Source organism: Lissotriton helveticus, chromosome 12 (genome assembly GCF_964261635.1).
Source record: "Lissotriton helveticus chromosome 12, aLisHel1.1, whole genome shotgun sequence".
NCBI lineage: Eukaryota > Metazoa > Chordata > Amphibia > Caudata > Salamandridae > Lissotriton > Lissotriton helveticus.
Window position 1 is genome coordinate 668,091,708 of NC_136073.1, and position 26,444 is coordinate 668,118,151.

A 26,444-nucleotide genomic window follows, 5' to 3' on the forward strand; every position below is an offset into this window, starting at 1 on the left:
CATTGCAGTCCTGAATAGACACTTAAGAGAAAATTAAAGACCATTATGCAGCCTGTACCTTCAAGGCTACACTGTCCAGTACTTCAACTAGAAATGCCAAGGATATTTTACCAACATCACATTTATTATTATTATTACAGATTCTAACACCTTCATTTTAGCACATCCGACAGTTACTCAATAGTGAAGTCGAGAATATTATCTTCAACCACACCTTCTAAAAATGTATACATCTCAAATAATGCCTGTTTTTTTTAAAACCCATTATCTTCGTCTTCAGATGGACAGCATCTCTTCTCTGCTACCCATTTCAACACTATGAACAATTGTTACTTACCTGTAAATGGTGGTTCTCCAGTATTGGTGTCTTTCATAGATTCACATGCTTGAATATTCCCCGTCGTCGAAGTGGGAGCCCCACGGTAAATAAAATGACAATAAACCAATGATATATGTATATATGTACAGGAATTTATATAGCGCAAATCACCGAGCGGTTTCTAAGCGCTTGCTTAGGGAACCCGTCCTGGTATTCCCCTGTGAGATAACCCCGGTAGGGTATCCGCAAGGTGAAAGCCAGGCATCCCGCCACGAGGGGCCGTTGTGGAGATTAAGCAAGCTATTGCCCAGAGTCGCAGAGTGTGAACCCGTGAATCGAGTAGGCACCGGAGCGAGAATTGTCGAGTCCATGGACATTTTTAGGACTCAAGACCCCGCCGAGCCGGGAATTGAACCCTGGTCCCTGTCTGACGTCTGCTTCCAGGTCTGCCTCCTCTAACCAGTGAGCCACACTTCTCCACATATAAAAACATAATTACATACATTCCAAAACCATTAATACTTATAAGTACTAAGGATAGCATTAACACATAGGAATACATAGAAGAGAAGAAAAACACTTTATAGCATAGCCATGTCATTATGTTAGTTGAAACTACAGCCAATCAGGCGCAAGCACCCCTCTAGAACCTTCTCCTCAGAGGCTTAGGCCCTCAGATTTTCGTAGCACAAGAGTGACAAAAGAGTCTAGGAGGAGAAGCGAGCCTCTGAGGGGAGGTGGGTGGGTCGCATGTGAATCTATGAAAGACACCAATACAGGAGAACCACAGTTTACAGGTAAGTAACAATTGTTCTTCTCCAGTATTGGGGTGTCTTTCATAGATTCACATGCTTGAATAGAATAGTAAGCAGTAATAGCTGGCCGCAAGACAAAGTAGCAGCGCATAAGCATGAAAATGCAATGAGATGACAAACTGCCAGACCAATAATAGTAAAAAAGACTGTACAGGCGGAGGGAAAGTAAGAGGCTCACCATATTTAAAAAGATTATGAAGCACTGCTTGGCCAACTGCTGTATCCGCTTCGTTGATCGTCTCAAGGCAGTAGTGCTACGTGAAAGTATGCCTGCTGGACCACGTGGCTGCTCGACATAATTGATGAATCGGCACACCAGCAAACAGGGCAGAAGAGGATGACATCACCCTAGTGGAATGAGCTCTCACTGAAGATTGAAGAGGCTTGCCAGTCTTCTGATGACAGAAGGAAATAGCGGAAGAAATCCAACGTGAAATAGTTGGCTTGGTAACAGCACGCCCCTTACGCATGCGTCCATAAGCAACAAACTGTTGATCAGACCTACGAAAGGGGGCTGTCCTGTCGACGTAGAATTTAAGGCATCGTTTAACGTCCAAAGAATGCAAACGATGCTCCGCTGGAGATTGGGGATTAGCAAAGAAAGTCTTTAGGAACACTGGTTTATTGAGGTGAAAATCACTTGGCACCCTAGGCATGAATGCCGGGTTGGTGCGAAGTACAACACAGTCCGATTTGAATTGAAGGAAAGGAGGCTGAATGGTAAAGGCGTGGATATCACTCACGCGACGTGAGGAGGTCAAAGCTAGAAGAAGAGCCACCTTCCAGGTCAAAAATTTTAAATCCGCTTTGTGGATTGGCTCAAAAGGCACCTTCATCAATTGCGCCAAAACAACATTGAGACGCCAGGTAGGAGGAGGACGCAGGATGGGCAGGAACATCCTGAACAGCCCCTTGAAGAACTGCCGAATTACTCTGGAAGAGTAGAGAGAGGAAGAACCATCCTGCCGGAAATGAGATATTGCCGCTAGGTAGACTTTCAAAGTGGAGTGGGAATATCCTGATTGAGCCAACTGGAGAAAGAACGGCAGAAGCTGAGCAGGAGAGGAGTGCACAGGATGGATGTTGGCAGATGCACACCAGTGACAGAACCTTTTGCACTTTAGCTTGTAAGTCTTTACTGTTGACGGAGCTCTTGCATTGGCCAGAACCTGTCTACATGCTGGCGAAATGTTCAAGTGGGCAAATACAAGGTGTTCAGGTTCCAGGCCGATAATTTGAGAGAGGAGGGGTCCGGATGACAGACCTGACCGTTGTCCATTGTGAGGAGATCCGCTCGAGGGCGAAGGAGGATGGGTTCCCACTGTGAGAGAAGCAGCAGTTCAGAGAACCACGCATGTCAAGGCCATCTGGGAGCGATCAGGAGAATGTGGCATGGCTGTCTCCGCATCTTCCACAACACTCGAGGAACCAGCGGAATCGGCGGAAAAGCGTAGGCGAATAGATTGCACCAATCCATCAAAAGGGCATTCCCGGGGAGGAGCCAAGATGGCGACCTGATCGGACGTGTAGTCCCTCGGCTCCGGAGACCGTCTCCTTCTTTGTGCCTATCCTGCCGGTGATCCTGTTTTTAGAAGGCACGCCGTGGAAGCCGATGTGCCCAGGCGTCCTGCGGTGCAATCCTGAGGCTTGCGACTCTTTGCGAGTGGGTGCAATGTCCGACTGAAGTGTGCGGCCCGCGACGGACCCGAGTCCGGGGTCTCGAGTGGACGCTGGGACCGGCTGCCATGTGATCAACACCGGGCGTCAGAAGCGGCTTTGACCCGGTCGGAACATTCCCAACAGAAGCGGCCGCATTTGGAACGTGCGCTCCTTTGGACTACAGGTACTGCGCTGGTTGTGCCTGGCAGACTATCCGCAGAGATTGCATGAGTGCAGATGTCCATATCGCGACTACGGACAAGTGCTTGACCACTACCCTGCTGGCGGCGGGAGGCTCCCGATCCTTCTACCCCCTCAATGTCGGGCGGAGCGGCTTGCTTTTGGGGCGCTGTTTACGGCCTCTTTTCGGACCTGCTTAACGCCTTTCCTCGAGCTGTACGCCTTTCGCCAAAATAGCGGCTTTGCACTACTCGAGGTGTTTCCAGTGGCGATCACGAAGTGCACAATGGAGGGCAGCTTCGGAGAGACTGTATTATGGAGTGATGGTGGATGTGTGGTGCGAGACGACTTGACCGGGAGGACACATGGAACTGCTCGGGGCTATGGAGCCTTATTGGCTGCTATTGTCTCCCTTCACTCCGAAGTGTTACACTCTGCAAAAACCCTGATCAACAAGGTGGACGTTCTAATAAGTGATCGTGGATGCTCTAAGATGGCCGCCTCGTCAGACTGTAGCGGGGCTCTTTGTTCTACGTCTGACCATGACAAGATGGCGGCGTCGCGTAGCGGTGCCTGCCCTACGACCCCAGACCCCGAGGTGCCTTTTGCTACTGCTGATTATTGCCCTGGCCGAAGTGGAAAGTACGAACTGCAATCACGGCGAGTGTTCTATCCCAGCACTGTATCTCCCTCTACCCGGAGATCGCTCCAGAAGGGGCCTGACACTGAGACTTTCATCCTTGGTTCGATTACGCTCGGTGCCACGGGTGTGGCGTACTCCTGTCCCAGCTTATTTTCATTGGCCCTGTATGTACGGGACGTGGTTGAGTGCTCTAGTCGATGTTCCCCGTTTGGACTATCGTACGCATCCCCTTGGATTCTCGGGGTTTCCGTGGTTAGCAGTGGTGGCGGAGAGAGAACTGGCCAGGGGTGAACATTTATTTTTACGGTCTGGGGATCTCCTGTTGCTGACCTGGGCAGGTGGGTGGTGTGTCGCTGCCATTGTCTGCGCTATGTGTCGACTCTGCATTTCTAATTTATCCTGATTATACTGCTTAAGATCACCAGGCTTTTATTCTGTGTTGTTGATGTACTTGCGGGACGGTGGGGCCGGGGGACGGGCGGTGGGCTCCTCCCCTCCTTTCTTTATTTTTGAGAGTTATAGATTAGGATTCTTTTCTTACTCTCTATCTTTCGGGACTCCTTTTACTGGGCGACAGGCACACTGCTAGGGGGGGTTGGGCCGTAGCCAGCTGCAGGGGTGCAGGGTGGGGGGTGGATTGGGGGGGTTTTCCGTTTTTTCTTTTAGGTTCTATGGGCCCTCTATTCTTTTTCCTTTTTCCTTTTTCTGGGTTTAGACGTTTCACATGTGTGGTGGGCAGCGACTCTGGCATTTTATTACGGCTCCTATTTGTCAATCCTGTTTCTATGACGCCAGGTCCAAATCGTTGTCCTTGATATTCTGCTCTTGTCTATCGTACGGGAAAAATCTTTAAAATTAGACCTCATTATTCCTGTTACGTGTCCTTAGCACCTTTTCTGTTGCAATGTATTATACTTGCTAGCCCTCGGGCTCATTGCTGTGTTGTAAGTGCGGTTTTTTGTCAATAAAGGTCTTTAAAAAAAAAAAAAAAAAAAAAAAAGGGCATTCCCGCACGACCCTTGATGGGGAAGCCAACTTGCATAAGACTGGCATTTCCGGTTCACAGGGCTCGAAAAAAGATCACAGTCCGGGCGACCCCACAGCCGAAAGATGAAGTCCAGAGTCGGCTGATGCAACTCCCACTTGTAGGTCGACTACGCGGACCTGCTGAGGGAGTCCGCTAGGATGTTGGAGATGCCTGGTAGGTGAACCGCTGTCAGAGTGATTTGGCAGCGGAGTGCCCAGTCCCAGATGCTCTGTGCCAGCTGAGAAAGGAGCGTGGACTTGGTGCCGCCCTGCTTGTTTACATAGTGCATACTGGTAGTATTGTCGGTTTGAATGAGCACTGATTCTCCCTGGAGGAGAAGATGGAAAGACTTGAGATCCAGGAAGATGGTCATTAGTTCCAGTCTGTTGATGTGCCAGGAACGTTGAGACAGGATCCACTTGCCCTTAATGGATAGTTCCTGAAGATGTGTGCCCCAACCTTCCAGGGAGGCATCAGTGGTAAGGACGAGCTCCGGAGCGATGGTTAGGAAAGAAGTGCCGGCAGCGATGTTTGATGGTTCAGCCTACCATTGGAGAGCGGATTTCATCCCAGTGGTCACTAGGACCAGATCGTTGGAAGAACCGGTGACCTGACGCCACTGTTTGTCCAGTTCCTCCTGAATTGGGCGACTCTTGAGCCTGCAATATGGGATCAGGGAGATGCAGGAGGACGCCATCCCAAGAAAAGACTTCAATACACAAACTGAAATGGACCCTTGTGAACGGATGAGAGCCACTAGGCGTAGAATCCGCAGCTTTTGTTCGGGAGACACAAATGCCTTTTCCAGTGAAGTATTCAAAGTGGCCCCTAGAAAGGTCCTGCGTGGAGCTAAATCGACCCGAGACTTCTCGGTGTTGATGGAGAGACCGAGGGAGTGGAATAGAGTCTGACAGAACTGAGTGTCCAGAAACGTCTGATGATGAGATTGCGCCTTGATGAGACAGTCGTCCAGGTAGGGAAAAATGTGAACTTCCTTCAAACGTAGATATGCCACCACCAGGGCCAGAACTATCGTGAAGACGCGAGGGGCGGAGCGAAGGCCAAATGGAAGAACCTTGAAGTAAAAGTCTCTAGACCCTATCCGGAAGCGCAAGTACTTCCGGTGTCTCGGAAGTATCGGCACGTGGAAATAAGCGTCCTGGAGATCGATGGTGGTCATGAAATCGTCCTTCGAGAGAAAGCGGAGAACTTCCGCGAGTGTGAGCATGTGGACGGATTGGCACTTCAGGTTCTTGTTGAGAGCTCTTAAGTCGAGGATCGGACGCCATTCGCCAGACCTTTTGAGGACGAAGAAAAACCGGGAATAGAATCCCATCCCCTTCTGAGACTTGGGAACCACTTCGATGGCACGTTTCTGAATCATGAGTCGAATTTGTCGACAGAGCTCCCTGAGCTGAGCCGGAGGTGGACCAGTTGGTGATGGGGTTGGAGGGAACTTGACGAACTCCAAAGCATGGCGTCTTGATACAATGTCCAGCTCCCAACTGTCAGGGTTTGATACCTGGGCGCCTGCCTTATGCGCCGGGTATCGCGTCCGCATTTCATCCACAAAGACTACAATCCCCAGAAGGCCTTCTGGGACGTGATGTCACTGCTTATAATCACGCACAGCGCATCGGAGCGCTGTACGTGATTCTGGATCTGTTGCCGGTTACAAAGCGGCTGCTCTGTCCTTTCGCGGTTCCAAGGATTGTTTCCCCGACTTCGGTCTCTTGGAGTCCGAGACTGTTTTTCACCTGGCTGGGAGTTCATACCAAGTCGTTATTTTTAGCTAATTACTGCTCTCTATTTCCTTGTTCTATGGACTACGTTTATTTCTTTTTTTCCCCTATTTTTTGTGGGATACAAGGGTGTTTACATGTGAGTATGAATGCGTGTATGAATAATGATGTTTGCATTCCTAGTTGGATATAGGGTGGTTACTTATGACTGGTATTTGTGTTTTAGGTGCATTGTGTTTTTCCTTCAATGTAAGAGAAGTATCTTACTAGGAGTACAGGAAGACGTCTCAGGGGAAAACCTAGAAGGTATTGCTCTAAACTAGCGAGAGTAGTCAGAGTATATGAACTGTACTAATCTTATGCTTTTTGTTACAGGTTGTCACCTTTCCACTGCTGTACCTACCCTATCCCTTTTTTTCCCCTCGCTTGATCACCTTTATACTCTGTATATATATATTGTCAGAGTGTGAGAGGTCAGGAGGTGGACCCACTTGAGCATCGTCCTCATCCTGAGGAGCATACGGTTGTGACACCAACGGTCCGAGGTGATTGAAGACCAATTTGAATAGAAAAGGGAGATTCGACCTCCAACTTTGAGCGGGGAAGGCAAGTCATTGCTTCTTAGAAGTGGAGCCTCTGTAGGAAGACTTATCTCTGTTGACTGCTGCCGATAGGACTGCTGTGACTGGGAGGAATATCGTTGATTTTCTTGGCCGTAGGAGCGGTACTGGTTGGATCCGCCGCGAAAAGAAGAGAAGGTGCCGCGTCCACACGCACCACGACAAGGCTGTTTGCAAAACTGCAAAGTGCCTAATGCACGAGCCGTTTCGGTGTCCTTTTTTATTGTTTGAAGTGCGTCGTCCACATGCTGGCCAAAAAGCGATTCGCCGTCATAGGGAATGTCGTGGATTTTCGCCTGAACCTCCTGGCAAAAAGAGTAGGAACGAAGCCAGCCCTGACGACGTAAAACAGCTGCCCCCGCCAGCTGACGAAAACCAGTGCACACAATAACCACAGAGAAGTCGATAATCTCTGATGACTCTCTCTCTCTCCCTCCTGAAGAATCTAGAGAGCCTCTGCTCTGGAGGGCTCAGGGATGAGGTCGATAAAAGAAGACATATCTGACCACATCTGGCGGTCGTAGCGCCCCAGAATGGCCAGAGAATTCGCAGCCCTCACGGTGGTAGAAGCCATAGTGGAACATTTTTTTGCTGATGGCATCAAGACAACATCCCTCGCGGTCAGGAGGAGCGGTTATTGGAGAAGACTGGTTCCTGGAACGGCGCTGACTGGCCTGGGTGATCACGGAATCAGGTTTAGGCTGCGTTACCAAGCAAGCTGGAGAACCCTGGGGTGCCCTATATTTCTTCTCCAAACGAGGAAGAAGTGCCGGAATGGAATTTGGCATCTGCATCAGCTTGACACCCTCGTTCCAAATGAAGTCAATTATGGGCACTGTCCTGACCTGTTTAAAAGGTTGACTCTTGAAATCATAAAGAAAACAGTCCTCATCCTTCAGAACCATAGGAAGTTTAAAACGCTGCGCCGCTCGTTCCATAAGTTGGTGAAAAACAGCTATATCCACGGGAGGGGAATCCCCCGAACCCAAAGGTGGCGGAGACGGTGTCTGGATCTGATAGTCATCCCAGTCCGCCATGTTCCCATCATCATCATTGACTTCGCCGTCTTCCCGATCTGGGCGAGGGTCATCATCCTCATAAACTGTAGCATGGACCTGAATAGAGGTTGTTTGAGATGTAGAGGGCGCAACTGACTCAGGCAGTGGAGCAGGGGGAGGAGCTGCAGTAGCTGCAGGCACCATAGGTGGAGGAGACCCCTGGTGAGACGGTGGAAATCATCTATTATAATCTTCAAGCATGTATTGGAGATTAGAAATGAGGGAGAGTAGTATTTGAGCGGTGGGAACCTGAACAGAAGGTTCCTCCTCATGAAAATAAGGATCAACCTGATCATCCTCATAGTCTTGACATTTAATGACTAGCTCCGAAGGGATTCGAGCTGCCGGAACCTATCATCTTCCTCCTCATCAGAACCAGAGTCCTGCTCCAAACCCACGGCAAAAAGAGTATGACGTGGAAGTGGAAGCTGATCCAAAGGCACCTGTTGGCGTTGGTGCAGAGGGTCAACAGCAGAAACCCCAAATCCGGATGAAGAAAAAGGCACCAGAGGCAATGATGCGAAGGTAGACGTCGACGACATTGTCATCAACGACGGGACAACCATCGCCGACGAAGCCGTCGACGGCAAGACCCCAGCCGTCGACGAAGCAGCCGTCAACAAAGCCGTCGGCAACAAGACCACAGCCGTCGACGGAGCCACCGTCGACGGAGCCGCCGTCGACGGAGCCGCCGTCGAGGGAGCTGCCGCCGCCGAAACAACCGTTGACAGAGCAGTCGCAGACGGAGCACCCGCCGACGAAGAGGCTCTCTTCACAGTAAGCGCTGACGAAGATTTCGATGTCAACAAGATAGCCTTCTTAGACGTCGACGATGAGATTGGGATCGTCGACGAGACAGATTTGTAGCTCACACACACCATCGTCGACACTGACGACGTCGACACTGCAGCTGTTGATGACCCACTGACAGAAGTCGTCGTGACCGTCATCGTCAGAGAACTGGACATGGCAGATTTCGTCATCGGAACGACCGTCGACGCTCCCGTCAAAGATTTTGCACGTTTTTTAGTAGAAACATGCATGGAAGGAGCCGTGGACGCCCGAGAGTCAGATCTCGGGGGCGTAGGTGTAGCAGGAGGTGGTGGAGACACAGCAGGAGCCCTCTGAAGTTGGAAGTTTTTTCTTTTTCAGGAAAGGAGATGGCAAATCCTGCACACTGCTACGTTTAGATGTGGCTCTAGAGACACCTGACGCAAGGCTTTCTGCGCCAGAAAGAGGTGAATCCTTATCCTTCAACCTCTGCAACCACAGGAGGAGACGCCCTTCCCTGTCCTTAAGGGTCTTGGTGGAGAAAGTCCTGCACATTTTACATTTTCCTACTTCATGCTCTGGATAGAGGCAGCAAATACACTTAATGTGAGGGTCCTCTAAGAAGAGCCGCAATTTCCCACAAGAAGCACATGGTCTAAACAAAGACGTCTTACTTGAATACATCCCAGAAAAAAAACTGTAGAAATCTTGAAAGGGAGACTCCCTTCACACGACGTGCTGTAGAAAATCTGAGGGCCTGAGCCTCTGAGGAGAAGGTTCTAGAGGGGTGCTTGCGCCTGATTGGCTGTAGTTTGGACTAACATAATGACATGGATATGCTATACAAGTTTTCTTCTCTTCTATTTATTCCTATGTGCTAATGCTAACCTTAGTACTTATAAGTATTTATGGTTTTGGAATGTATGTAATTATGTGTTTATATACATATATCATTGGTTTATTGCTATTTTATTTACCGTGGGGCTCCCACTTCGACGACGGGGAATATTCAAGCATGTGAATCTATGAGAGACACCCTAATACTGGAGAAGATAAAGGTATCCTATTGCTTGCTAGACAATTGATTGGACCTCATGTCAGATGACATCCTTCTGTAGCTTTTTGATGTCAGGGCTCCATTGACCGATTGCTCTGAGTGAAGATGACACTCAGGAGGATTAGGAATCAGCAAATATGCAATAGGGATCTGTAATTATGACTGCATAGCAAGTAGGCCTTGTAATGGTAAAGCACTGAGAGCCACTGAAAGCATTGGGCTCCCTTTGAAGTTGTGATGGACTTAAAAGAATGTCTATCATAAAAAACATCCATCTCGAGTATTAGAGTCCCACATGGAGAGTGCAGAGAACCGGGGTAAATAAGCTTTCCTCTAGGAGAAAGTAAGTCATTCGCTCAACTAAAGACAGCTCATTTCAGCCTCAAAGGCAGTATTTCCTCTGATGACATATTTATTACACAAGTGTCTAAAGCAGGCTTTGTCAGCCTTGGAGACAGCCAAAGTCACTGATTAATTATCAGGAGCTCAATACTGTCAGCCATATTACTACCATGGTGACAGAAATTATATTTACGCAGAAGACCCCACTATAAGGTACTGAGGACATTGAGATGCTATGAACGTCTTTTAATGGGCGTGGCTTGGACGCCGATCGGGATGGCGGCGTGAGCCTGAAGCTCCGTGCCCGATCCCATAGAACATCCTGAAAACGACGCGTCCGGGCTGCTTGCAGCACGGATGCCCTGCACAGAGCGCCAGGGGGGCAGGAGACCGTCATCACGGGCCTGCGGGAGACCGAATGCAGTGTTCGGACCCGATTTCGGACCTTAGGGGAGCTGCGCCCTGGAGTCAAGATGGCGGCGGCCTCGGCCTGGGAGAGCTGAACTCCGAGGAGTAGAGCGCCGCAGTTGGGGCACAGCAGCGACCGCCGTGAGGAGGAGCGAGCGGAATGTGGCCCCTGCCGTCTGAGGCTCGCTGATCGTGGCAGCAGCGTGGAGCGGTCTCCACCACACCGGAGACCCGGGACCGAGGCGTCCCTCCCCCAGCGTCTATCATGGCGGCCCTGTGCTGAAGGTATCGCTATCTGGCCGGAACCCCGGACGCCTGCAGTTGTGGTGTGCCTAGCTGCTGCCCAGTGCCTGGCAAAGCTGCACGGCGGACGCCCGATACAGACGTGCACGACGGTGACGGCGCAGGAAGGAGGGGTGGCGAACTCCGCGCCTGTCCTTGAAACGGATTGCTCGCCCCGTGCGGGGACTCCTGGGAGGCGTACGCTGAGCAGCAAGGCGAGTGAACCCGGACGGGCTCCGGGGAGAGGCCACGGAGACAGGTGCCCAACGCCTGGCGGCAGCACACGGACGCGACGCCTGGCAGCAGCTCACGGACACCGCACGGTTGCGGTGGGGACGGTGGGGCGGAGAACTGGAGATCGACAGGACGGCCCACTACGGGACGACGCCCCAGCACTGACCGCGTGTCCGGCTCCGCGCGGCGCTGGCCTCATTGCCCTGGTGCACGCTCTTGGCCTCTTCACGCCCCTGGTTGGAACTCTGCTCGTCTCTAGCTTGAGGTTGAGGCGCGCCAGCGCTGGAAGCAACGGTAGGCAGTGTGGAGCGGAGCCCTGGGACCGCGCAGAGTGTACTGCAATGTTGTCGGGGGTGGTCGCAGCCTCCCGAATTGAAGGGTACCGGACAGTAGGCGACCATTTTTGATAGCAAATAGGGGCCCGAGAGCTGCAGAAGAATTGACTCTGGGTGGTGGCATTCACTGTCTGAGAGGGACGCTGAGCTACTGTGTGATCAGGGGGTTCGGGGGGCCTCCTCCACTTGTCGGATGGACGTTGGAGCCAGAATGTCCCCCGAGACGGCCTTGAAACAATCCCCGCGGAGAACAAGATGGCCGCCTGTGGTGGCGAGCTGAAGCTGCAACAGGGACGGGAACTGGCGAAAGTGCCGGACAAAGATGGTGGGGCCCATGACGACCCGGAAAGTTCGGCGCAGGAACGGCGGCTGAATGCGCGACTGGATGGTATACTGGAGGCGATAACCGCGACCAAGGAGTCCCTGCATCACGATATAGCGCAGGTGACCACGGGGCTGGGCCTCTTGAGGGCGGATCATGCTAAACTCTCGGATAGAGTGAAGGAAAGTGAACTACTGCTTCAGGAGCTAAAACCGGCAGTGGTGACTGCAGAACATAAATTATCTGACATCCTCAGTCGCTTGGCGACGCTTGAGAAGCGAGCAGAGGACTCCGAAAGCCGCAATAGGAGGAATAACGTGAGGGTGGTAGGCCTGCCGGAAAAAGTGGAGGGGGATGACGCAGTAGCGTACATGGAGAACTGGTTTAGAACGGTCGTGGCCCCGGAGGGACTCTCCCCCTTCTTCTCACTGGAACGGGCACACAGGGTCCCGGCCCGTCCACCCATGCAAGGCCGCCCACCCAGACCAATGGTGGTCCGACTATTGCACTTCAAGGATCGTGACCTGCTGATACAAAGAGTACGCTCTGTGGGCCCCTTCCAAGTGGACAACAGTCCGGTCACAGTTTTCCCCGATTACACGCAGGATGTCCAAAAAAGCAGGGCCTCTTACCTGACCGTGAAGAAAGAACTGAGAGATGAGGGCATACAATATTCCTTGCTCTTTCCGGCAAAGCTACGAGTGATCCTAGACGGAACGACCCAATTCTTTCAGACCCCTGACGAAGTATGGTCGTGGCTTGAGTTGTATCGTGCTGGTACGGACCGTAAAGGTAAAGGAGGAAAGGAGAGGCAAAAACTGGTCAAGGTGCGGAAATCACAGCGCATCCGCAAAAAGAATAAACTCAAGAGAGCGCTACAGGAAGACCAGATGGCGGCGGACAGGAAGGGAGCACTTGCCGCGACAGCGATCATCACGGGCTCACAACAAGAGAGAATATCGCTGGATTCGGACTCTAGAGAAGACAATGGAAAGTCTAAAGGGGACGTTTCGGACGCTGATAGCTCCGGGGGGCCGGCGGTCACCCCACAGACGGCGGATGGACTATTTAATGAATGACACTAACAGTGAGACCCGTGTCCTCTACTCCTGGTGGAGCGGGCTGCCCTGGTGCTCTGAGGATTGGCAGGTACTGTGTTGAAATGCTGAATGGGGTCTTGGGCTCGGGGCGTGGGCCTCGCCTGCTCCGGGTCGGCTCTGAATCACCCTCTCGTTGCCCTTAAGGCCTTCTGTGGTGACTACTACAGAGTAGGGGACTGTGTGTTGTGTTACAGGTTTGGATGGGGGCTGATGCAGCGTTATTAGGTCCTGTTCTGGGGAGTGGGGTTGGGGGAGTTTTTTGGGGTGTTTTGTGTGGGGGGTTACACTGCAATGATGTGGGTAGCAGATTGATGATGCGAAGTTGGTTGGGAGATGGCGGCAATGGGGACATTACCTAAGTTGAAATGCCTTACATGGAATGTTCGCGGACTTCGAACTATGTCTAGACGATACAAGGTGCACGCCCATCTGGTGAGGCGAGGCGTCCAGATTGCACTGTTGCAGGAGACTCACCTGACCAAGCAGGAATGCGCCGCACTGCAGAGGAGGTGGCATGGCCAGGTGTTTGGTACTGCGTATTCGGCGTTTGCCAGAGGGGTGCTGATATGGGTGAGGGCTGAGGATTGGCAGGTACTGTGTTGAAATGCTGAATGGGGTCTTGGGCTCGGGGCGTGGGCCTCGCCTGCTCCGGGTCGGCTCTGAATCACCCTCTCGTTGCCCTTAAGGCCTTCTGTGGTGACTACTACAGAGTAGGGGACTGTGTGTTGTGTTACAGGTTTGGATGGGGGCTGATGCAGCGTTATTAGGTCCTGTTCTGGGGAGTGGGGTTGGGGGAGTTTTTTGGGGTGTTTTGTGTGGGGGGTTACACTGCAATGATGTGGGTAGCAGATTGATGATGCGAAGTTGGTTGGGAGATGGCGGCAATGGGGACATTACCTAAGTTGAAATGCCTTACATGGAATGTTCGCGGACTTCGAACTATGTCTAGACGATACAAGGTGCACGCCCATCTGGTGAGGCGAGGCGTCCAGATTGCACTGTTGCAGGAGACTCACCTGACCAAGCAGGAATGCGCCGCACTGCAGAGGAGGTGGCATGGCCAGGTGTTTGGTACTGCGTATTCGGCGTTTGCCAGAGGGGTGCTGATATGGGTGAGGGCGGGGGTCCCATTCCAGGTCACGAACCAGTTGGTTGACCCTGAGGGTCGGTTTGTGGCGGTGGAAGGGAGGTTATATGGTCGCGATGTGGTGTTGTGTAGTGTGTACGCTCCCAACTCTGACCAGGCCCAGTTTTTTGATAGCCTATCGGGCTCGCTGGCGCACTTTCTGGCGGGCCCCATCATCCTTGGAGGGGACTTCAATTCAATCACTGATGTTACACTAGATAGGTCGCATCCTCCATTAGCTGACTCTCCAGTACGCAGGTTAGCCGCTCATAGGACAGACTGGCAGGAGAGGTGGGGCCTTATAGATGTGTGGAGGGAGCAGCATCCTGATTTTAGGGATTATTCCTTCTTCTCAGCACTGCATGCATTACACGTTAGGATAGACTCCATCCTGGCTGCCATGATAGCCCACACTGAATACCTGACTAGAACCATTTCGGATCATAACCCTTTACTGATGACGGTGCAGTGGCAGCGAACGAAATCAGCGGTCCCATCATGGAGGCTGCGGCCTGATGCATTGGAGGACCCGGTGTTTAGTGACGCGGTCCTCCAGGGTATCGAGCACTACTTTGGTGAGAATGAGGGTTCTGCTACCACGAGATCGGTTGAATGGGATGCAATGAAGGTGGTGGTGAGGGGCGTATGTATGGGCAGGTTTCCGAATGAAAGGGCGACGGTTTTGGCTGATCTGGAGAAGGCGGAAGGTGTGTTGAGGGATCTAGAACAGCGTAGACCGGAGCGACCAGAGTTACAGGACCGACTACTAGAGGCGAAAGAATTGGTTGCAACAGAAACAGAGCGATTGCGATGTTTTGACTACAAGTTGTACGCCACCAAGATACATGCAGAGGGGGATAAAGTGGGTACGCTACTTGCTAAAATCGCTAACCCGGAACCTAGAGGCTCCCCGATCATGAACATTAAAACGGGGACAGGGGAGGTGGTTTACTCGTAGACTGCGGTTTTGCTGCGCTTCCAGTCGTATTATACGAATCTCTATGGGAGTCGGCTTGAGGTGGAAGCCTCTGAGATAGGAGAATACCTAGAGACAGTTTGTCTCCCGGTACTGACTAACGGGATCGCGAAGGAATTGGGTGGCCCTATTACGCTGTCAGAGATCCGGGCGGCCATTAAACAGATGGCTAGGAATAAAACGCCGGGGGTGGACGGCCTACCGATTGAATTTTATGCGAAATATATCGATGTCCTGGCGCCCAAGATGTTAGCGGTGTATTCTGAAGCAATGACGCTTGGTCATCTGCCCCAGTCGATGAGGGAGGCTCTGGTGGTGCCGCTGCTAAAGCCTGGCAAGGAGGCCTCCGATGTGACGTCGTATAGACCTCTATCCATGCTGACAGTGGATTATAAAATTTTGAGTCGCATTCTCGCCACTAGGTTACTCCCGCACATGACCGCACTGGTACACAGGGATCAAGCCGGGTTTATTCCTACTAGAAACACCTCTATAAATATTCGCCGCCTGGTCCGTATACTGGGTGGTGTCTCGGAGTCAGGTCAAGCACCAGCAGTCTTGTCGGTGGATATAGAAAAAGCTTTTGATAGCCTTGAATGGAGGTACCTAGATGGGGTGCTGGAGAAGTTCGCCTGGGGGATGGATTTGGGCGGTGGACGAGGGTTCTCTAATAGTCTGCTACTGCCAGGGTACGATTGGGGTCCGTCATATCCTCAGACTACCCGGTGCGTAGAGGGACGAGGCAGGGTTGCTCGCTTTCTCCCCTACTGTTCGCCTTGGCAGTAGAACCGCTGGCAGGACGGGCGAGGACAGGAACATTGTACAACGGGATTGTCTGCGGGGTGGAGACTCACCATATATCACTGTACGCGGACGATCTGCTGCTGTACCTGGCGGATACAGGGAGGGCACTGGAGGGGGCGGTGGAGATGCTGTCAGTCTTTGGCAGACACTCGGGCCTTAGGGTCAACTGGAATAAAACTTGTGTTTTTCCATTGCGGGCGAACACGCGGTATCCTCCTCTTACCGTGGATGTGGTATGGGAAGATACCTGCTTCACCTACTTAGGTGTCCGCATTTACCACGAAGCCGCGAACCTGCTGGAAGGAAATGTTGGGCGCTGCGTACGGGCTCTGAGAGGATGCATGGCCTTCTGGGCCTCCCTTCCTTTGTTGGTGCAGGGCCGGGTGGCACTACTGAAGATGGTGGCTCTGGTGAGGTTGCTCTATTACTTCCGTACCCTACCGATATGGATCCCTCAGCGGATCTTCAAAGACCTTCGGACGATGACTATTGACTTCATCTGGGGGCACGGAAGGCGAAGGGTAGCATTGAACACTCTGATGAGACCCAAACTTGAGGGAGGATTAGCGGTTCCCGAATTTGAATTGTATTACCTGGCTGCCCAACTACAGGTGTTGACGCAAAGTGTAGCTAAAGAATTCAGAGGCCCGGAACAAGAGCGGTATCCAGCGACATGTCCTGTCATACATAGTTATGCAGCAGAGGTTAGACTTGAAAGGTTTATCCGTAGAAGAGAGGACTCTCCGGTTGAGCTGGCGCAGGAGCCTATGGAGGGCGAAAACAACTTGTCCATACGCGCCGGAGATCCCTCTAGGGATGTTGACAGCGCTCCCCCATGGGGGCGATTGGTCCCCGTTGCGGGAATGGGAGGAGCTGGGTTTGCAGATGGTGGGGGACTTATTTATTGACGGGATGTTGGTCCCCTTCCGGGTACTGCAGGACCAGTTTGGCCTCCCGGATGGGAGCTACCTTCTACATGCAGCTGTGGTGGCGGCGATGCAAAAGCACTGGAAGGGGGGACTAGCGGAACCAGACACTACCTTGGCTTGCCAATACGTAGTGATGGCGGCAGGAACGATCAAGGCGGTGACCTGCCTCCACTCTAGAATGCTACGTGAGGGTTTGGAGACGCTAACTATACTGAAGGAGAAATGGGAGGAAAGTGTGGGCAAACCAATACCAGATACGATCTGGAGCCATATTTTGGAGAGGACGTGGAAGAGTAGCAGGAATGCCCGCTTCCAGCAGGTGCATTTCTTTGTCCTACACAGGGCTTATCTGACCTCGGGGAAGATTAGAAGATACTTTCGGGTACAAGATGCAGCGTGCCCGAGGTGCTTGGCGCCGGAGGTGGAGCTGGATCGCTTACTATGGGATTGCCCGAAGTTAGGAACGTATTGGCCCGAGGTGGGAGAGCTTCTGAACGCAATAACTGACAGGGAGGTGGAATTCGACATGGCAACATGCCTGCTGCTTTGGTTCCCTCACACAAAAAGGACAAAAATTACGAGCAAATTTATAGACCTGGGACTCGTGTTGGCCCAGAGAGAATTACTTGGCACTGGAAGTCCAAGGAGGGCCCATCGGTTAGGAGATGGTTGAATGAGTTGATGAAATGGTCCAGTTGTGAAAGTGTGGTTAGAATGCGGCAGGCCGCCAGGGCGGGTAATGAGAAGGGCTTGGAGGCAGCGAGAGCTTGGGAGACGATTGTGCAGGCGTTGCGTGACTACCTGACACTGGGTGAAGAGCAGGAACATTCAGAGAGTGGGGTGGTGTGAGGCCTGGAAGAACGATTGTGTGACCTCGATGGGTGGAGAGCTCTAGAGTCAGATCCCGTGAATACAACCCACATCATCAGCAGTTGGAGGGAGGGGGGGGGAAGAGGGTAGTTATTAGAGTACCGCTGTAGTGCTAGGAGGGGTGCCTGCAGAAGGGAACCATAGCATGTACCAGACAGAGAGGGGTCTTCGGGCGGCATATTTTGGGTACATGTACAGTGGTTACCGATAGGCCTCAGAGACAGTCACCATGGGAGGGTACTGGTGGGGACCTGTTACAGCGGGCACTGGTGATACTGACGCCGCTCACATAGGCTGGCTAGCTATACTAGGCGGGGACTTCGGGGGGGGAGTTTGATGGTTAGAAAATGCAGATACTATATTTTGTTGTTGACCAGGCATCTCTGTGAGATGGCCACCGTGTCACTCTGCTGGAATACTAATACGCCGCCCAGCCTCCGGGATGTGGGCTGAAGGCAGTGTGCAAATTTACTGATATTGCTATGCATTGAGATGTCAAGAGTGTAATGGTTGACTTGATTTGATGCTTTGTTTCTAATTCTGCAATAAAAACATATTTAAAAAAAATAAAAAAATGAACGTCTTTTAATAACAATCAAAATGATTAAATGTGAGCTTGACTTACCATAGAAATTGATGAATGAAGCAGAAGGCTGATGAAGTTGCTTTTTTTTTCCGTCGCAGCAATGCAGGGGCATTCTCTTCTGCAATACTGCCACTGCTGGTCAATCAGTATATTCTGCAGATGGAAAAGTCAACTGTTAGTCTATTATTAGAACTTGAATATTTTCATATTAATGCAATAGAGCAAACAAATGATTTTTATACAGTGTTAATAACAATAATAATGGCTTCTGTAATATTGAGAAAATCCACAGCTCACTATAAATTAAAATCTCAGATGTTTTCAACCTAGCGTACATCTCTCAATCCTATGTCCTATTTGTAACAACTCTCTACTCAACTCTAGCACCTATATGTGGACATGGATTAAAAGATACGATTGCCAGACATGTCACTGCATACCCTTCTCACTGGAAATATTTAGGTTATGGTACACCAATATAAAATAACACATCTGATAAATTGAGTGAAGAATGTCTAGTCTATAGTTTAAGCTAATAATAAAAAGCATGAATTACAGATTCTAACATCTTCATTTTAGCACATCAGACAGTTACACAATAGTGAAGTCGAGAATATTATGTACTGTAGTAGGGGATCTGTGTGTATAGTCATAATCTAGCGAATAGTCCCGCCAATGTGCGTGAACCCCGGAGCAATCAAAAATAATCTCTTAAGTTGTCTTCATTGCAGTCCTGAATAGACACTTAAGAGAAAATTAAAGACCATTATGCAGCCTGTACCTACAAGGCTACACTGTCCAGTACTTCAACTAGAAATGCCAAGGATATTTTACCAACATCACATTTATTATTATTATTACATATTCTAACACCTTCATTTTAGCACACCTGTTTGCTGACCGGCTGCTGAGGGGTCTCGCTGCCCCAGTGACCTGACACCGTCCAGACGCCGAGCTGCCTTGATACTGCTGGGTCCCTGACGTTGTGGCCGCGGAGAGGAGCGGACCACAACTCCCAGCTTGCCTGGTCCACTGTCACTGCACCGCCCACTTCCTGTGGACAGCGCCAGGAGGCGCACAAAAGGAGACGGCTCCTGGAGCAGAGCGGGGGTCTCACCTGTTTGCCGACCGGCTGCTGAGGGGTCTCGCTGCCCCAGTGACCTGACACCGTCCAGACGCCGAGCTGCCTTGATACTGCTGGGTCCCTGACGTTGTGGCCGCGGAGAGGAGCGGACCACAACTCCCAGCTTGCCTGGTCCACTGTCACTGCACCGCCCACTTCCTGTGGACAGCGCCAGGAGGCGCACAAAAGGAGACGGCTCCCGGAGCAGAGCGGGGGTCTCACCTGTTTGCCGACCGGCTGCTGAGGGGTCTCGCTGCCCCAGTGACCTGACACCGTCCAGACGCCGAGCTGCCTTGATACTGCTGGGTCCCTGACGTTGTGGCCGCGGAGAGGAGCGGACCACAACTCCCAGCTTGCCTGGTCCACTGTCACTGCACCGCCCACTTCCTGTGGACAGCGCCAGGAGGCGCACAAAAGGAGACGGCTACCTCCGCCTCGCGGACGAGCGCGGGCGTCGCCGGGCGGAGCCCGGGCAGAGGGCGGGCCGTCTAAGGCCGTCCAAGGACGACCAGGGACGGGACGGGCCACAGCTCTATCATCATGGGTAAGCGCAAATTAGTAACTCCAGTGTTGGGCGAAGCTAAGGCCAAGGTGCCCAAGTACACTACAAGTATAATTACATACTTGACGTCCAAAGTTGACGAACTAACCACCCAGATAAAGGTCTCAGAACGTGCGTTGGGTCTGGAAACTACATCAGCAGACTCATGTTCTATGAATACCTTGCCTTCCACTTGTGTTCCACTGGAGCCGACGATTATTATTGACTCATGTCGCCCTAATGTGGCGCAGTCCCCCACAACATTACCTTCCCCGGAGTTCCCAGTTACTGTTGTACCTGCTATAGACATGGGTCTTACTGAAAACATGGTCGTTTCCCAGCCCAGGGATCAGAATGCCATCTATATTACTGAGGAGGGCCTCTCGTCTCTTCTGGAAAAACTTTTCTCTGAGAGACTTGAATCTGCCTTAATCCAGATCGCAACAGATATAACTGAGACTCTGAAGGACTGTGTTAATACTTTGCTCAATAAATGTGAACGCATTAATGAGTTCTTAGATAAACAGCCCCCTATAATGCCACCACAAAATTTGACTTGTATTCATGCTCCACAGGTTTCTGCCCCTATAGACATCGACCCGCCTATTGTCCCCGCTATAAATATGCCCGTTGTAGACCTTGTGTCAAGCATTGGGAAAGTTGTCAATGGTAGATATATGTCTCTGCCGCTAACAGCGCCAAACCGTGTTTTATTGGAAAAGCCACGAGGTATTCCGGGAGAGCGGGTGGGTAGGGTACCTCCAGTGCACTTGCCCCCCGATGCAACTCCCTTTGTAGCAGTATTGGTAAATGTGCCCAAATTAGATGCAGGGGAGGTGGAACAACATGAAACGCTGCTTAATCACACGGAAAGATGGTGTAATGCGAACTGTTCGGGGGAAAGTAACATCGCAGCTAATATCTTGATGTGTAGAAGGGTCAATTGGGTGGGGAAAACTAAGAAATGTGTGGCAGGAGACTGTGTTATAGTTAATTTTAAATCCCGTGATGTCATTAGTCGTCTTTTTTGGGATGCTTCCCCGTTGGATCCATTAGGTAAGGGTGTGCGCGCCATGCCCCTGGGTTTCTTTTATCCACCTGTTCTTCTGACAGCGGGAGGAGGGCACAGTAGGCCGTTGCAAAATAACAATTGTGGGGTAGAGAGTAGACAATTTTCTCCACACCAAGGGTATGAATGGGTGACAAAGAAACCAAGGGCCGCTGGCGCAGTTACTTCTACAATGAATACGCACATAGATAACTTGCCCCTTACAAATAGATTTGCGGCTCTCGCTAACCAGGCAAATATGGACTGACTAGAGCCCCACCAGACGAATCTGTTAGCTAATGCCCAAGTAGACAATGCTATTACTATTACCCCAGGTATCATTACATCTAATGAAGGGGAAGTTACAACAGAGTTAGGTAATAGAAAAGTTAAGATCCTGTCCTGGAATATTGCGGGTCTACGTGCTAAACAAAATGACCCAATCTGGCTGGGTATGCTAAAAGAATATGATATAGTTGCCATGCAGGAAACATGGGCACGGGAAAATACTTTCTGGCTGGACGGTTATTCGTCATTTTTCGTTAAAGCTCAGTGTACCACAGTGGGAAGGGACAAAGGTGGCTTGATGTTACTGGTTTCACTTAATACAGCTGGAAGTGTGAGGGAACTGACTAGTTCGTCACATCATTTCCAGTTTCTAGAAATCCTTCAGCCAGACAAAAATAAGCTTGTTTTAATTAATTGTTATAACTCCTTGCTGGGTGGACCCTCAAATTTCGTTTTAGAAAGTTTAAATATGTTCTTAGCTGATTACATGTCAAAACAAACCACTTTTGTTCAGATCATTTTAATGGGCGATTTTAATGTTCATCTATGCAGTTTGCATTGTCAGATTAAAGACTTTAATGGGCCTGATCTTACGAGTCCCCCTCATTTTGAGCATAATCTGAAGGGATCAGCTTTGGAATATCTTTTATCTGTAAATGATTTATTTGAACTGGGTTTTTCAGATCTGAAAGATCGTGTGGCCACATATAATGCGAGGGGTAGTGAATCCATTATTGATTATATTTTTCTATCCCCAGGACTCCTCCATTATGTTCATTTCTATAATGCTATTGAAAGTGGTTTTAGTGACCACAACCCGGTGTGTTTAATTCTGGATGGGTCGCTTGGACTGCTCAAAAGGGCTTTGTTGGTCACTTCTGTGAAGAATGTTAAGAGCAAAGATCAAGGGAGGCGATTAAAATGGTCTAAAGTTTGCCCAAATGATTGTTTAAACCTTATCGAACAAGACATGATGGTGGAACTACAGATTTGTAGAGACCCGGAAAGGGGGGGTAAAGAGATAGTCGCCGCCTTTGAGGCTATCTGTTCTAAGGTGGAAGAAGAACTTACACTTAGCCCAAAGAGGGGACCTGCCCCAGTCTCTGGTTGGTTCAACCATGCTTGTTCGAAAGCCCACTCTGCACTGTTGGCAGCGCTCAAACATTCTCCTAGAAATAAGCTAGAGGTAGCACAGTTAAGGAAAAAATATTCTGAGGCGGTAAAAACACGTAAAAAAGCCGTAAAAGAAGAAGCCTGGGATGCTTTAATGGATTCAACTACCCTTAAAAATAGTTCTAAATTCTGGTCTATAATAAATAATCCCTTATTTGCCCAATCATGCAATCTAGACCTTGAGGTAAATATACCAGAATTAGAGTGGCTTAAACATTTCTCAGCCATCTATGGGAGTAATCAAGCTTATGAAACATTCCATATACCCTGTTATTCTGACATGCAACTAAATCTAGATTTTAATGAAACTGAAGTCAAGACTGCGATAATTGGCTCTGCCAAGAGTAAAGCCCCGGGACCCGATGGTGTTCCTCTAGATTTTTACAAATCAAACCCGGATATGTGGGCCATGATATTGAGGAATGTGTTTAATCATGTACTTGTAGGGGGTTTCCCTAATACCTGGACGTGCTCAATCATTGTCCCAATTTTCAAAAAAGGTTTAAGAAGTGACCCCAAATGTTACCGCCCTATTTCCTTGTTGGATTCTTCTATGAAAATCCTGGGTAAAGTATTGTTGGCTAAAATTGATAAATGGACATTAGAAAATGACATTTTGTCCAACGCCCAGTATGGTTTCCGGAAAGGAAGAGGGACAGAGGACCAATGCCTAAATCTGCACATGTTAATTTCCAAATATACAAAGGCAAAAAAGGGGACAATCTTTGTTGCTTACATGGATTTATCCACAGCTTTTGACTTAGTAAACAGAGCGAAGCTGTGGGCCATGTTATTAAAAATGGGTTTGGATCCCCCTCTGGTTTATTTTTTAGCTGAATTGCACAAGGACTTAAAGGCCTCCATTAGAATGGACCAAGAGGGACATCGTACAGCTTGGTTTAAATCAGGCAGGGGTGTGCGGCAAGGCTGCATCCTCGCCCCTATGCTGTTCACCTTGTATATAAATTCTCTGGAAAAGAAACTTTTGGCTGCTTCTGCGGATACACCACGTGCAGGAGACATTAACATCCCAGTGCTCCTGTACGCGGATGATGCCGCCTTAATAGCCAGGACACATCTTGGCCTCCAGAGACTCTTGGATACATTTAGTGACTTCATGTCTTCTCTTGAACTTGTGGTCAATAATTCTAAATCCCATGTCATGGTTTTTGGGGCTGCTAAAAATAATACTAAACCTTTTAATTGTAAGGGGGAAGTGATCACTAATGTTAAAGTTTTCACCTAACTCGGCATAATTTTCAACAACAAGGGCAGTTGGTCTCCTCAGATAACATCAAAAACCAAAGCAGTGAGGAGCTCTGTTAATGCCATCTTGAGCTTCTCAAGGAGACTTGGAGGGAAGCCAAGTGGTGCATTATTAGCACTGTACAGGGCGAAATCATTGGCTATAGCTAGGTACGGAGCAGGTGTTTGGGGCTATGTAAAAACTGATACCATTCAAACAGAGGTTAATACGTTTTTTTGTTCTGTGTTAGGACTCCCTCTGTCAACAGCCACTTTTTCTGTCCATCAGGAGCTTGGAGTAGGGTACATTACTGATATCCTTTCCATGGCACCCATTCTTTTGTGGATTAGGGTCTGGATTAATCACAACCTAGGTCTTAACCACAAAATTCTGATGGATTGTTTAAAACTTGACAAACACAAAGATATTGCCTGGCTGTCATATATCAAAAAGTGCTCAACAGAACTTGGACGCCCGGAGATTTTCTCCTCCCCGCTGGATCTAAAAAAAGCAGACTTAGCTTGGGTTAAGGAAAACTTTTACAAGCTCAAGATCCTGGAGAGAGAGCAACTCCAGTTAACAAAACCTACGGTTAGAGCACATTATATGACAATTATTTGTCCGGCAATTCAACCATATCTTATCCTAGTTAACATTCCGTTTCACAGGTGGCTCCTGGTTAAGTTCCGTTTTAACCAGATTTACTTGGTACTCTGTGACAAACAGGGCTGGTTTAAGCCGGAGGACGCACCTGTATGTAAATGTGACAATTTTTCTATTCAAGATAATATGCACCATATGTTGTTTTGCCCCCTCTATAACGTCCCAAGGCAGAAGTATTTGATACCTCTGTTGAAAGAGAAAGCTTTTATGCAAGCGAAACCAGCTTTACTGTACTTGCAAATGCTAGATACGCCCTTGGTGATGTTCAGCGTAGCAAATTACCTTGTAGCTGCTGTACGAATCAGGAAGAGGAAATTATGATTTATCCTTTGGTGACTTTGATGAACGTGGTATATTTTGCTTTTTTGCACATGATGATCTCCTTTATAATCTGACCCCTTTTTAGATGAAACTATGAGTCATATTATGGGGACTATGAGGAATGTGGTATTTTTCGCTTTTTTGCACATGATGACTTCTTTTAACCTGACCCATTTTACTGTTTTTATTTATTGTATTGTATGTAAATTTTAACATGTATCTGATTTGTTTATTTGCTGTAGTATGCTTTTATGATTTTTAACTAAATCGAATAAAGTGGTTTTTGACTTGACTTGACTAGCACATCCGACAGTTACTCAATAGTGAAGTCGAGAATATTATGTTCAACCACACCTTCTAAAAATGTATACATCTCAAATAATGCCTGTTTTTTTAAAACCCATTATCTTCGTCTTCAGATGGACAGCATCTCTACTCTGCTACCCATTTCAACACTATGAACAATTGTTACTTACCTTGTTCTCCAGTATTGGTGTCTTTCATAGATTCACATGCTTGAATATTCCCCGTCGTCGAAGTGGGAACCCCACGGTAAATAAAATGGCAATAAACCAATGATATATGTATATAAAAACATAATTACATACATTCCAAAACCATAAATACTTATAAGTACTAAGGATAGCATTAACACGTAGGAATACATAGAAGAGAAGAAAAACACTTTATAGCATAGCCATGTCATTATGTTAGTTGAAACTACAGCCAATCAGGCGCAAGCACCCCTCTAGAACCTTCTCCTCAGAGGCTTAGGCCCTCAGATTTTCGTAGCACAAGAGTGACAAAAGAGTCTAGGAGGAGAAGCGAGCCTCTGAGGGGAGGTGGGCAGGTCGCATGTGAATCTATGAAAGACACCAATACAGGAGAACCACAGTTTACAGGTAAGTAACAATTGTTCTTCTCCAGTATTGGGGTGTCTTTCATAGATTCACATGCTTGAATAGAATAGTAAGCAGTAATAGCTGGCCGCAAGACAAAGTAGCAGCGCATAAGCATGAAAATGCAATGAGATGACAAACTGCCAGACCAATAATAGTAAAAAAGACTGTACAGGCGGAGGGAAGGTAAGAGGCTCACCATATTTAAAAAGATTACAAAGCACTGCTTGGCCAACTGCTGTATTCGCTTAGTTGATCGTCTCAAGGCAGTAGTGCTACGTGAAAGTATGCCTGCTGGACCACGTGGCTGCTCGACATAATTGATGAATCGGCACACCAGCAAACAGGGCAGTAGAGGATGACATCGCCCTAGTGGAATGAGCTCTCACTAAAAATTGAAGAGGCTTGCCAGTCTTCTGATGACAGAAGGAAATAGCGGAAGAAATCCAACGTGAAATAGTTGGCTTGGTAACAGCACGCCCCTTACGCATGCGTCCATAAGCAACAAACAGTTGATCAGACATACGAAAGGGGGCTGTCCTGTCGACGTAGAATTTAAGGCATCTTTTAACGTCCAAAGAATGCAAACGCTGCTCTGCTGGAGATTGGGGATTAGCAAAGAAAGTCTTTAAGAACACTGGTTTATTGAGGTGAAAATCAGTTGGCACCTTAGGCATGAATACCGGGTTGGTGCGAAGTACAACACAGTCCGATTTGAATTGAAGGAAAGGAGGCTGAATGGTAAAGGCGTGGATATCACTCACGCGACGTGAGGAGGTCAAAGCAAGAAGAAGAGCCACCTTAAAGGTCAAAAATGTTCAATCCGCTTTGTGGATTGGCTCAAAAGGTGCCTTCATCAATTGCGCCAAAACAACATTGAGACGCCAGGTAGGAGGAGGACGCAGGATGGGCGGGAACATACTGAACAGCCCCTTGA

At 49.3% G+C, this 26,444-nt stretch overlaps 1 long non-coding RNA gene across 1 annotated transcript in view; it reads right to left on the bottom strand.

Moving 5' to 3' along the window:
• Positions 1-26,444, bottom strand: part of LOC144799185 (uncharacterized) — a 366,493-nt gene that overhangs the window by 9,088 nt on the left and 330,961 nt on the right. The window contains exon 6 of the long non-coding RNA XR_013603771.1: positions 18,245-18,358. This is a non-coding gene — a long non-coding RNA (uncharacterized LOC144799185). The remainder of the gene's footprint in view (positions 1-18,244; positions 18,359-26,444) is intronic.